This window comes from Balaenoptera ricei, chromosome 7, assembly GCF_028023285.1.
Source record: "Balaenoptera ricei isolate mBalRic1 chromosome 7, mBalRic1.hap2, whole genome shotgun sequence".
NCBI classification, from domain to species: domain Eukaryota; kingdom Metazoa; phylum Chordata; class Mammalia; order Artiodactyla; family Balaenopteridae; genus Balaenoptera; species Balaenoptera ricei.
Genome location: NC_082645.1, coordinates 16,415,467 through 16,430,030, shown reverse-complemented (window position 1 = coordinate 16,430,030; position 14,564 = coordinate 16,415,467).

The following is a 14,564-nucleotide window of genomic DNA, read 5'->3' as shown; positions in this document are numbered from 1 at the left end:
TGGGTAGCAGAGCGGGGAAGCTTCGGAGCCACGGAGGAGAGCGCAGCCACAGGGGTGTGGAGGGAAAAGCGGAGAGATTCCCGCACAGGGGACCAGTGCCGACCAGCACTCACCAGCCAGAGAGGCTTGTCTGCTCACCCGCCGGGGCGGGCGGGGCTGGGAGCTGAGGCTCGGGCTTCGGTCCCAGGGAGAGGACTGGGGTTGGCGACGTGAACACAGCCTGAAGGGGTTAGTGCGCCACAGCTAGCCGGGAGGGAGTCCGGGAAAAAGTCTGCAGCTGCCGAAGAGGCAAGAGACATTTTCTTACCTCTTTGTTTCACGGCGCACAAGGAGAGGGGATTCAGAGCGCCACCTAAATGAACTCCAGAGACGGGCGCGAGCCGCGGCTATCAGCACGGACCACAGCGACGGGCAGGAGATGCTAAGGCTGCTGCTGCCGCCACCAAAAAGCCTGTGTGCAAGCACAGGTCACTCTCCACACCGCCCCTCCCGGGTGCCTGTGCACCCCGCCACGGGCAGGCTCCCGTGATCCGGGGACAACTTTCCCGGGAAAACGCACGGCGCACCTCAGGCTGGTGCAACGTCACGCCGGCCTCTGCCACCGCAGGCTCGCCCCGCCTCCTCCGTACCCCTCCCTCCCCGCGGCCTGAGTGAGCCAGAGCCCCCGAAGCAGCTGCTCCTTTAACCCCGTCCTGTCTGGGCAGGGAACAGACGTCCTCAGGCGACCTACACGCAGAGGCGAGTCGAAATCCAAAGCTGAACCCCGGGAGCTGTGCGAACAAAGAAGAGAAAGGGAAATCTCTCCCAGCAGCCTCAGAAGCAGTGGATTAAAACTCCACAAACAACTTGATGTGCCTGCATCTGTTGAATACCTGAATAGACAATGAATCATCCCAAATTCAGGAGGTGGACTTTGGGAGCAGGATATATTAATTTTTCCCCTTTTCCTTTCTTTGTGAGTGTATATGTATATGCTTCTGGGTGAGATTTTGTCTGTATAGATTTGCTTCATAATAGCTTTATTTTACTTTACTATATTATATCCTCTTTCTTTCTTTCTTTCTATTTTTTATCCCTTTTACTCTGAGCTGTGTGGATGAAAGCCTCGTGGTGCTCCAGCCAGGCATCAGGGCTGTGCCTCTGAGGTGGGAGAGCCAACTTCAGGACACTGGTCCACAAGAGACCTCCCAGCTCCACATAATACCAAATGGCGAAAATCTCTCAGAGATCTCCATCTGAAGATCAAGACCCAGCATCACTCAAGGACCAGCAAGCTACAGTGCTGGACACCCTATGCCAAACAACTAGCAAGACAGGAACACATTCCCATCCATTAGCAGAGAGGCTGGCTAAAATCATAATAAGGCCACAGACACCCCAAAATACACCACCAGACATGGACGTGCCCACCAGAAAGACAAGATCCAGCCTCATCCACCAGAACACAGGCACTAGTCCCCTCCATCAGGAAGCCTACACAACCCACTGAACCAAACTTAGCCACTGGGGACAGACACCAAAAACAACGGGAACTACAAACCTGCAGCCTGTGAAAAGGAGACCCCAAACACAATAAGATAAGCAAAATGAGACGACAGAAAAACACACAGCAGATGAAGGAGCAGGGTCAAAACACACCAGACCTAACAAATGAAGAGGAAATAGGTAGTCTACCTGAAAAAGAATTCAGAATAATGATAGTAAGGATGATCCAAAATCTTGGAAACAGAATAGACAAAATGCAAGAAACATTTAACAAGGATGTAGAAGAACTAAAGAGGAACCAAGCAATGATGAAAAACACAATAAATGAAATTAAAAATACTCTAGATGGGATCAATAGCAGAATAACTGAGGCAGAAGAAAGAATAAGTGACCTAGAAGGTAAAATGGTGGAAATAACTACTGCAGAGCAGGATAAAGAAAAAAGAATGAAAAGAACTGAGGACAGTCTCAGAGACTTCTGGGACAACATTAAACGCACCAACATTCGAATTATAGGGGTCCCAGAAGAAGAAGAGAAAAAGAAAGGGACTGAGAAAATATTTGAAGAGATTATAGTTGAAAACTTCCCTAATATGGGAAAGGAAATAGTTAATCAAGTCCTGGAAGCACAGAGAGTCCCATACAGGATAAATCCAAGGAGAAACATGCCAAGACACATATTAATCAAACTGTCAAAAAGTAAACATAAAGAAAACATATTAAAAGCAGCAAGGGAAAAACAACAAATAACACATAAGGGAATCCCCATAAGGTTAACAGCTGATCTTTCAGCAGAAACTCTGCAAGCCAGAAGGGAGTGGCAGGATATACTTAAAGTGATGAAGGAGAAAAACCTACAACCAAGACTAATCTACCCAGCAAGGATCTCATTCAGATTTGATGGAGAAATTAAAACCTTTACAGACAAGTAAAAGCTGAGAGAGTTCAGCACCACCAAACCAGCTTTACAACAAATGTTAAAGGAACTTCTCTAGGCAAGAAACACGAGAGAAGGAAAACACCTACAATAACAAAGCCAAAACATTTAAGAAAATGGGAATAGGAACATACATATCGATAATTACCTTAAATGTAAATGGATTAAATGCTCCCACCAAAAGACACAGACTGGCTGAATGGATACAAAAACAAAACCCATATATATGCTGTCTACAAGAGACCCACTTCAGACCTAGAGACACATACAGACTGAAAGTGAGGGGATGGAAAAAGATATTCCATTCAAATGGACATCAAAAGAAAGCTGGAGTAGCAATTCTCCTATCAGACAAAACAGACTTTAAAATAAAGACTATTACAAGAGACAAAGAAGGACACTATATAATGATCAAGGGATCAATCCAAGAGGAAGGTATAAAAATTGTAAATATTTATGCACCCAACATAGGAGCACCTCAATACATAAGGCAAATACTAACAGCCATAAAAGGGGAAATCGGCAGCAACACAATCATAGTAGGGGACTTTAACACCCCACTTTCACCAATGGACAGATCATCCAAAATGAAAATAAATAAGGAAACACAAGCTTTAAATGATACATTAAACAAGATGGACTTAATTGATATTTATAGGACATTCCACCCAAAAACAACAGAATACATATTTTTCTCAAGTGCTCATGGAACATTCTCCAGGCTAGATCATATCTTGGGTCACAAATCAAGCCTTGGTAAATTTAAGAAAATTGAAATTGTATCAAGTATCTTTTCTGACCACAATGCTATGAGACTAGGTATCAATTACAGGAAAAGATCTGTAAAAAATACAAACACATGGAGGCTACACAATACACTACTTAATAACGAAGTGATCACTGAAGAAATCAAAGGGGAAATCAAAAAATACCTAGAAACAAATGACAATGGAGACACGACGACCCAAAACCTATGGGACGCAGCAAAAGCAGTGCTAAGAGGGAAGTTTATAGCAATACAAGCCTACCTCAAGAAACAGGAAACATCTTGAATAAACAACCTAACCTTGCACCTGAAGCAATTAGAGAAAGAAGAACAAAGAAACCCCAAAGCTAGCAGAAGGAAAGAAATCATAAAGATCAGATCAGAAATAAATGAAAAAGAAATGAAGGAAACAATAGCCAAAATCAATGAAACTAAAAGCTGGTTCTTTGAGAAGATAAACAAAATTGATAAACCATTAGCCAGACTCATCAAGAGAAAAAGGGAGAAGACTCAAATCAATAGAATTAGAAATGAAAAAGGAGAAATAACCACTGACACTGCAGAAATACAAACGATCAGGAGAGATTACTACAAGCAACTCTATGCCAATAAAATGGACAACCTGGAAGAAATGGACACAGATTCTTAGAAATGCAAAACCTGCCAAGACTGAACCAGGAAGAAATAGAAAATATGAACAGACCAATCACAAGCACTGAAATTGAAACTGTGATTAAAAATCTTCCAACAAACAAGAGCCCAGGACCAGATGGCTTCACAGGTGAATTCTATCAAACATTTAGAGAAGAGCTAACACCTATCCTTCTCAAACTCTTGTAAAACATAGCAGAGGGAGGAACACTCCCAAACTCATTCTATGAGGCCACCATCACCCTGATACCAAAACCAGACAAAGATGTCACAAAGAAAGAAAACTACACGCCAATATCATTGATGAATATAGATGCAAAAATCCTCAACAAAATACTAGCAAGCAGAATCCAACAGCACATTAAAAGGATCATACACCATGATCAAGTGGGGTTTATCCCAGGAATGCAAGGATTCTTCAATATACGCAAGTCAATCAATGTGATACACCATATTAACAAATTGAAGGAGAAAAACCATATGATCATCTCAATAGATGCAGAGAAAGCTTTCGACAAAATTCAACACCCATTTATGATAAAAGCCCTGCAGAAAGTAGGCATAGAGGGAACTTTCCTCAACATAATAAAGGCCATATATGACAAACCCACAGCCAACATTGTCCTCAATGGTGAAAAACTGAAACCATTTCCACTAAGATCAGGAACAAGACAAGGTTGACCACTCTCACCACTATTATTCAACATAGTTTTGGAAGTGTTAGCCACAGCAATCAGAGAAGAAAAAGAAATTAAAGGAATCCAAATCGGAAAAGAAGAAGTAAAGCTGTCACTGTTTGCAGGTGACATGATAGTATACATAGAGAATCCTAAAGATGCTACCAGAAAACTACTAGAGCTAATCAATGAATTTGGTAAAGTAGCAGGATACAAAATTAATGCACAGAAATCTCTTGCATTCCTATACACTAATGACGAAAAATCTGAAAGCGAAATTAAGAAAACACTCCCGTTTACCATTGCAACAAAAAGAATAAAATATCTAGGAATAAACCTACCTAAGGAGACAAAAGACCTGTATGCAGAAAATTATAAGACACTGATGAAAGAAATTAAAGATGATACAAATAGATGGAGAGATATACCATGTTCTTGGATTGGAAGAATCAACATTGTGAAAATGACTCAATACCCAAAGCAATCTACAGATTCAATGCAATCCCTATCAAACTACCACTGGCATTTTTCACAGAACTAGAACAAAAAATTTCACAATTTGTATGGAAACACAAAAGACCCCGAATAGCCAATGCAATCTTGAGAACGAAAAATGGAGCTGGAGGAATCAGGCTCCCTGACTTCAGACTATATTACAAAGCTACAGTAATCAAGACAGTTTGGTGCCTGCACAAAAACAGAAATATAGATCAATGGAACAGGATAGAAAGCCCAGAGATAAACCCACACACATATGGTCACCTTATTTTTGATAAAGGAGACAAGCATATACAGTGGAGAAAAGACAGCCTCTTCAATAAGTGGTGCTGGGAAAATTGGACAGATACATGTTAAAGCATGAAATTAGAACACTCCCTGACACCGTGCACAAAAATAAACTCAAAATGGATTAAAGACCTAAGTGTAAGGCCAGACACTATCAAACTCTTAGAGGAAAACATAGGCAGAACACTCTATGACATAAATCACAGCATGATTCTTTTTGACCCAGCTCCTAGAGAAATGGAAATAAAAACACAAATAAACAAATGGGACCTAATGAAACTTAAAAGCTTTTGCACAGCAAAGGAAACCATAAACAAGACCAAAAGACAACCATCAGAATGGGAGAAAATATTTGCAAATGAAGCAACTGACAAAGGATTAATCTCCAAGGTTTACAAGCAGCTCATGTAGCCCAATAACAAAAAAACGAACAACCCAATCCAAAAATGGGCAGAAGACCTAAATAGACATTTCTCCAAAGAAGATATACAGATTGCCAACAGACGCATGAAAGAATGCTCAACATCATTAATCATTAGAGAAATGCAAATCAAAACTACAATGAGATATCATCTCACACCGGTCAGAATGGCCATCATCAAAAAATCTAGAAATAATAAATGCTGGAGAGGGTGTGGAGGAAAGGGAACACTCTTGCACTGTTGGTGGGAATGTAAATTGATGCAGCCACTATGGAGAACAGTATGGAGGTTCCTTAAAAATCTACAAATAGAACTACCATACGACCCAGCAATCCCACTACTGTGCATATACCCTGAGAAAACCATAGTTCAAAAAGAATCAGGTACCAAAATGTTCATTGCAGCTCTATTTACAATAGCCAGGACATGAAGCAACCTAAGTGTCCATCATCGGATGAATGGATAAAGAAGATGTGGCACATATATACAATGGAATATTACTCAGCCATAAAAAGAAATGAAATGGAGGTATTTGTAATGAGGTGGATGGAGTTAGAGTCTGTCATACAGAGTGAAGTAAGTCAGAAAGAGAAAAACAAATACAGTATGCTAACACATATATATGGAATCTAAGGAAAAAAAAAAAAGGCCATGAAGAACCTAGTGGCAAGACGGGAATAAAGACACAGACCTACTAGAGAATGGACTTGAGGATATGGGGAGGGGGAGGGGTGAGATGTGACAGGGTGTGAGAGTGTCATGGACATATATACCCTACCAGATGTAAAATAGATAGCTAGTGGGAAGCAGCCGCATAGCACAGGGAGATCAGCTCGGTGCTTTGTGACCACCTAGAGGGGTGGGATGGGGAGGGTGGGAGGGAGGGAGATGCAAGAGGGAAGAGATATGGGAACATATGTATATGTATAACTGATTCACTTTGTTATAAAGCAGAAACTAACACACCATTGTAAAGCAATTATACTTCAATAAAGATGTTTAAAAAAAAAAAAAGGGGGCAAAGTGACTTGTCTCTGTCCCATGGTGGTGAGAAGCAGAGCTGAGAACCTTTCTCTAGTCTGCCTGGCTGCAAAGTCTCCCCAGTCTTTATTGCCCACTTGGACTCACTTTTAAACTATCTTTGGTTTCTCTGCCAATGATCTCCACTTAATAGGAGGCTACATAAATACTTCAAAGAGTGAGGCAAGACCATGTAGTGAAAAGAAAACAAGATGTGAAGAGAAAAGTGGGTTTGAATGCCAGGAATTCTTCCAAACTGTGTGTGTGTGTGTATGTGTGTGTGTGTGTAAACTTGAAAAACTTTACATATACATGTAAATTTTTTTTGTTTTTAAAGATTCAGGGTTTTTTTTTTAATCAATTTATTTATTTTATTTATTTATTTTTGGCTGCATTGGGTCTTCGTTGCGGTGAGTGGGCTTCTCATTGAGGCGGCCTCTCCCGCTGCAGAGCACGGGCTCCAGGCATGTGGGCCCCAGCAGCTGTGTCACGCGGGCCCAGCAGTTGTGGCTCGCAGGCTCAGTAGTTGTGGCCTGCTGGCTCTAGAGCACAGGCTCAGTAACTGTGGCGCACGGACCCAGCTGCTCCACAGCATGTGGGATCCTCCCTCACCAGGGATCGAACCCGTGTTCCCTGCATTGGCAGGTGGACTCTCAACCACTGCACCACCAGGGAAGCCCTACATGTAAATGTATATATGTACACATATACACATACATTTATGTATGTGTATACAAATACTCATTTGTGTACAAATATATGTATACATATATTTATATGTGTGTGATTTATATGCATATTATTCACGTGTGTGAATACATGTACATGTATTATACATATTATTTATATATGTAATGTACATATGTATATTTACATAATGTATACAAATTTCGCCAACCCTCTCCTCTGAGGGAGATATTATTGTTTCTTTTCCATGGGCTCCTCTTGGTCATCCCATAAAAAAGTCATTGGGTCAGGATTCAACCCCAAACCTCTCTACCCTTGAGTGCGCTCTTTGAACTTTACTACAGGGCCTTTCTGGAGGCATCCGCTGCACCAACATTCCCATGAGTGCCCCGTTGCTGGGTGTCTGCATCCTGGCACACGTCTAGTTTCCTGTGTTTCCTCTAGAACACATCACTGTCAACTTAAGTCGCACTAGTCAGCAGAGAAATGGAAGCCAACTGGGTCTATAGGTTCTCATTCTGCTTCCTTCTCATGATTTCCCAGCTGGCTGAATGACGGTGATAACTCAAGTGTTTTCTAGTTTGTTTGTTTAATTAAGAGTCTTAAATGGTGAATGGTATCATCACAGTCATGATATGTTCACTTAAAATATAGTTCAAAAGCAGTATCATGATAGGATTAGCAAATCGTAAGCCCAAACCCGAGTCTAACTTGACAACATTCAAAGAGAAATGAAGAGTGAGGACCGTATTCACGGGCAGCACTGACAGCTTTCCTGTACTGAAACAGTTTGACACTGTTCACATGGAAAAAGTGAAGCTCTTCCGCCTGTTACCAACAGTTCTAATCGGAATTGATGGTGTTGAGTCATGTGCAGTGACATCGCAGGGTTTTAATGCCAGCCCAGAAAATCTACAATGCTGTGCGCTGGAAAGGAAATCAATAATGGCCATGATGCCATTCGATTTCAAGCAAGGCACCAATGTTGTAAACAGGTACCAAAGTCAGCATGTTCTTATAGAATAGGCTGACTTCCCAACCCCTTCCTTGCTGGTCATGTTATCCCCTGACCTGGAGGTAAAACATGAACCAGAGATGATACCAAATCTGTCAGAAGATGTATCCCTGATTTCTGAGGCCCAACAGGGGACTAGACATACAGGTGCATCACATCTATACAACTTACAAGGGATTGACACTCAGCTGTTCCCCACATAAGGCTTCAATCTTCCCAACCATGTCTCACACTCCATGGTCCAGTTCTCCTTCTTTTCTTTCAGACCCTCCAATGGGTCATGCTCTCTTTTACCTTCATGTCTTTACATACATTCTTCCCTATGTCTGGAATTCTCTCCCTGTATGCTTTTCCTTGCCACCTCCACAGCATAAACCTTCTTTCTGGAAGCTGTCACTCCCACTGGAGTTTATTTCTGGCCTCCTGAGCTGGATTTCATGTGTTCCTCCTCTGGTGTCTCAATACCCTGTCTTTCTTTTAATTCCGTGCTATCTGTATTCATTCTCCAGGGCTGCCATAGCAAACTACCACAAACTTGGTAACTTAAAAGAAATTTATTCTCACAGTTTCGGAGGCTGGAAGTCCAAAATCGAGGTGTGGATGGGACCACTCTCTTCCTGAAGGCTCTGGAGAGCACAGGATTCTCCCTCGTCCCTCCCAGCTTCTGGTGGTTAGTGGCAATCCTTGGCATTCCTTGACCTGTGGACACATCAGTCCGTTATCTGCCTTCATGATCACAGGGTGTTCTCCCCTGTGGGTCTTCATATTGTCTTCTCTCTGTGTATGTCTCTGTGTCCACATTTCCTTTTCCTTATAAGAACACCAGTCATTAGATTAGGGCCCACTCCAATCCAGTAAGACCACATCTCAACTTGATTACATCTGCAAAGACTCTATTTCCAAATAAAATCACATTTTGAGGTTTTGGGTAGACATGAGTATTAGGGGGACAGTATTCAATCCAGTAAACTATCAATATTATATTTTCTTATTAATTTGCCCTGCTCTACTAGACCATACTCTCTGCTAGGGTGGGATTGGGGTTTACTACACTCACTATTGTAACAAATGTGCCTACAATTCTTGGTACATCCTATGTGTGCAGTCAATGGTGACTGAATGAATAAATAAATGGATCCCAATCCCAATCAAGGCAATGTCTCTGAATAGGAAGTTATCACACACTGGACCTCAAGAATCATACATAATTCAGTGATTCTGATGAGGTGGCCTAAATGCAAACCCCAAGTCCAGGAGGTCAGGGGTGAAGCAGCACAGAGAGATGCAGCAAAGACCAGAGATCAGGTGAAAATTGGATCAAAATGGGAATACCTGAATATGCAGTAAAGGCTTAGCTCGGCAGGCATGGTTTGCTCAAACCCTGCAACAGTTAAGGTTTGTTCAGGATTGACTTATCCACCTCCTCGGAGGTAACCTCTAAGCCCTTGGAATGTGCTACCTGGTGAGAGGTAGCATACCTGTTTTTTGATGCCTCAAGCCCTGGGCCATGCTGTATCAGTTTTATCTCTCCTGGGGCTGGAGACAGTAGACAAGGTCAGCCCTGTGAGCACTGCCTGCCTATGTGATTTACCCTCAATTAAAAAGTCGAATACCAAGTCTGGGGTGAGCTTCCCTAGTGGAGAACACTTCACCTTTGTGGTCACGTATCATTGCTGGGAGAATTAAGTGTGTTCCTGTGCAACTGCACTGAGAGAGAGAGGCTAGAAGCTTGTGTCTGGTTTCTCCTGGATGTTGCTTCATCCATCTTTCCCTTTGTGGATTTTAATCTGTGTCCTTTCCCTGTAAAAAAACAAAACAAAACAAAACAAAATCATGAATATAGTGGCTTTCTCAGTCCTATGAGTCCTAGCAAATTACTAGGCCTGAGGATGGTCATGGGGGCCTGTGACACAGTGAGGAACAGCCAAGTATGCCTAGGAGAGATGATTATAAGGAACATGATGCTTGGCACATACTAGGTGCCCAATAAAATATTAGTTGCATCAGTGAATGTCTATGGTGCATTCATAGGTCTCCTTTCCTGATACTGGGGGATGACTTGAGGTTTCTCTCGGACTGATATCAAGGTTTGGGCTAGGTATAGCCCCAGCCCTGCCTTCCTCCAGGCTGCTATGGGCACCTCTCCATGCTCCCTTCTCTGTGGCCTCTTCTCTGTAAAAACTGTTTCTCACAACTTCAAGCTTCTTGAGAGTAGGAGCCATGGCACCTCCTGCTGGACCCGTCTAGAGCTGCATTGGGCAGAGAGGGCAATGTGGGGCGGGGGTTGGGGGGTGGAGCTGGCCTGTTTGCAGGCAGATCCCTGTTTGCCTTTTCCTTGATCCATCTGTACTGGGGGTGGGCAGCCCCTGTGGAAGCCCTGGTGGGAGAGCAGAGAGACAGAGAAGAAGACACCGTCCACCTTGCGTGGGTGCTAAGATGATCAGCAGAAGTGGCTTTGGCTCTCAAAGGGGCCCCTGGCCGCTGGGCTCCAGCAACACACCTCCTTCCTTTGTCCCTTCAGGCTACAGGTGGAGGCAATTTCTTGCATCATAAATCTCTGGGTTGCCTTGCCTCCCAGGTTGCAGGAGGAGTTTAAGAACTCAGAGTGGTTTCTCCTTTACTGTCGGGCCCTGGCTGACACAACGTGCATCTTTAGGCCTGCAGCACCTCTGGGTATCCTGATCGTGTGGACTGTAGGTGTCAGGACGACGGCGGGGTTAGTGCATCCTAAGTATATCACCCAGGAGAGGGAACATAGTCAGTCACAGGTGGATTTCATGCTGCAGATGATAGGGAATTGGCCAAGGGCAACTTTTCATCAGTTCCTACCACTTTAAAGATTATCATTGCACATTCCAGGGGTAAAGTCAGGCATGTGGATGAGGAGAACCTGAGAGCCTGTGGCTCGTGTGGTGACTGTGGCTGTGCTGACTTAGCTAAGCTGGAACCACAGCCCCCAGATTCCCTGTATGGCTGCCAGTTAGTGTTGCCCTCAAGGGACATTCTGTAGCCATATCCTTATGCTCTGAAGCTGGGGACAATGTGTGCAGCTCACACATGCTGTTATCGATCTGCTGGCATACCTGGCTGGCAGGGATCAGCATTTGGATCCACACGATGTCTCTGGTCTCCACTGGGTCTCTTCCTTCAGCTTCTCCAAAGTCTGGGCCAGGTGCAGGGCTAACTCTATGGCAAAGGGAGCCGGGTTCCCTTGCAGGTCGCCCACAGCATTGGTGGGAGTTGTAGAGGCAGACCTGCATTCCAGTGTGCCCTTCCCATCCCAGTTTCTCTTCACCTTGACCTTGTCTACACCCAGTTTCTTGTTTTTCTACCACTGCCCCGTTGGGCTGACCTATAGGTGGGCAGCCTCAGGTCAATACCGGATACAGTAGCCTGCGCAGACTACTCCTCCAGCCCCACACTGTGTAAGCGCTAGTTCCTATAGTAAATCCCTTATTCTACACCACGGGTAGTATATTTGCTTCTCGGATGCAAGCCTCTGATGCAGGATGAAAAAATGTTTAATTGGGAGGGAGTGGAGGGCACGCGCACGGAAGAAGGAGTAAACTGCAGGGAGAGGAGTGATCAGATCCAAGCCAGGCCAGCTCCCAGGGATGCGTGCGGTGAGGAGTGTGACAATGTCCACCTCAAGTTTCTCTTTGTGCCCTGGTCCAGAACACAACTCCGCTCCTCCAGAGAGCTCCCAGGGAGCTGCGGCCCTGTCAGGAGGGCCTGCTCCTCTTGATTGACCTAGGGCTTAAACGAACCTCAGAAGGTGGAATCACAGTCGAAGAAGGGCTGTTATGGAGTCAGAGCTCAAACCATAAGTTCTACTTAAGCTCAGAAATGACTCGGAGCCCAGCGGGGACTTATAATGGATGAGCTATGTCAGCCATGCTGCTTTCCCACTGAAAACAGGCTCTGCTTGGAAGGCTGATTTATTTGTGTTTTATGGCTTATTTTGTGGTGAAGAAAAGTCAATAAAGGCGTTCATTTTCACATTTTAAATGTGCCAGGCAAAATCAGAGCATTGTCACGTGTGCTTTACGTGCTCCATTTTCAAAGGTGAATGGGTATGAATGAAACTAAATGTTGACTTGGAAATTACCAACAGGCTTTCCACTTGCTCAAGTTTTACTCTTTTACAGCAGCAGACTGGAGGGAGGCCTCTTACTTTCTGGAGGTGCAGTCTGCCTCTTAGTCACTGATGGTGTGTGCTCTGTGGCCTTCAGCACTGAGCCTACTCTTCACCACTGTCACCTGGATGCAGGGAGCAGGACAGAGGGCCTATTCCTGGGCTCTGTATCCAGGAGTAGAGCTGGGACTCTAACGCAAGGACCAGGAGACCAGCAGCACATCGAAGACTGGGCAGGACATGGTGTGATGTCCACAGAGAGAACCTGCCATGCCAGGGCTGGGAGTACTGTTACTTGGCTTCTACCCTAGCCCACCTGAAAAATGATGAGGCCCAGTGAGGGCAGTACCAGAAGAGGAGCTGGGAAGTCAGTGGTCCTTTAGATTCCAAATGGACTTGGAGGCAAGGAGAACGAGAACGCGGCAGTCTGAGAAGCCTCAGGGATTTCTACCTGGTGAAACTAGGTGGGCAGTAAAAACAATTATCATCTGTGTGCTCAATTAGACTTGAAAAGACTTTCTCTAGCATTATTTAATGTAATTGTTAAAATCACTTTACAAGTTAGGTCTTGGAAGAAAAGTAAACTCTATAGAAAATACAGTTTATAGGACATGTGGATGCCCAGGAGATGTTCAGGTGCACATGTCCAGAAGGGTCAGGATATCAAGGTCCACCCCTAGCATGTCCACGTAGTCCACTAGGGTCCAGATGTCAGGATCTGGATGCTTGGGCAGACGCTGGGCTGGGGATGTACGTTTGGGGTTGTGAGTCTCTAAGCAATGTGAAAATCATGGATGTGCTTGACTTCCCCGGGAGAAAGGTTGCCAAGGGACAAAAAAATGAGTGAAGCTGGGGTCTTATGTTCCTGATTCAATGTTCCTTTGAGCAGAATGACAGAACAGAAAAGAGCTGAGTGAGAATTTGGATGGAGGGACTGGGAGAAGAGAAATTTCAGGAGACAGTGTGTCGGACACCTTACCTGGGGTCTGCCACAGAGTCGGGAGGAGGTCAAAGTATGGAGGGCTTCTTGCTTTTCCTCTGCTTTATCTGGAAAGAGGTGTGTTCCAAGTTTAGCCATGGGGAAAGCCAATTCCACATCGGTGGAGGGCATCAACAGTATCACGAGTTGGATATTAATTTTACATTCACAAGTTGGAGGAGCACAGAGATCCAGGAAACAATGACTCACAACAATACTGAAAATGAAATATTGCCAACCTGTGAGTGATCTCCCTCAAGACCCATGAAGCTGAGCCAAGTGTCACCTCACTGGGGGACAAGTAGCTCACTGTCTGCAGCAGGGCAAAGGCTCCTCCCGACACTCGGCTCGGAGGTGCAGGACTTGTGTGTATGGCAGACTGAGCAGATGTCCCTTTGCTGACCAAGTGCTGCATTTTACATCACACAAAGGATGGCACAATCCTCATCACTCCGTTCACTCTGCTCACTGCCAGTTATACCTCATCGCATTCACCAAGACATAGGAAGTGACCAGCCATGGTGCACAGCTTCCTGGGAGAAGGGTATCAAGTTAAATACAAACTGGAAACTCTGATGTGTCTGTGTGCTGGGACTGTACCTCTTCATGTCCTCTCTTGGTCCAGAAAACCAAGGCCATGATGAGGCCAGGAGAAGATTCTCTCAATCACAAGAACCTTTACCAAGACATCCGGGACTGAGCCAGGAACAGCGCACACAAGCACGGACCTTGACTTCAGAGTTGACAGGGATTTGGGAGCATCCAAGTAAACAAGAGAAGAGATGGACAAGCCACATAACTTGGCTGTTGAACCAAATAGATCTTTTCTAATTTAAGAATTGATAAATTACCAAAACAGTGCAGTTCCTAAAGTGACAAAACAAGGGATACGGGGAAAATATAAACTAGTGCATTTTAGAAAAATGTTCAGCTTTTCAATAGGGTGGAAGAATCTGAACAAAATATTCTTAAGAGAAACAGGTTGACCTTTTTAGGACCACAGG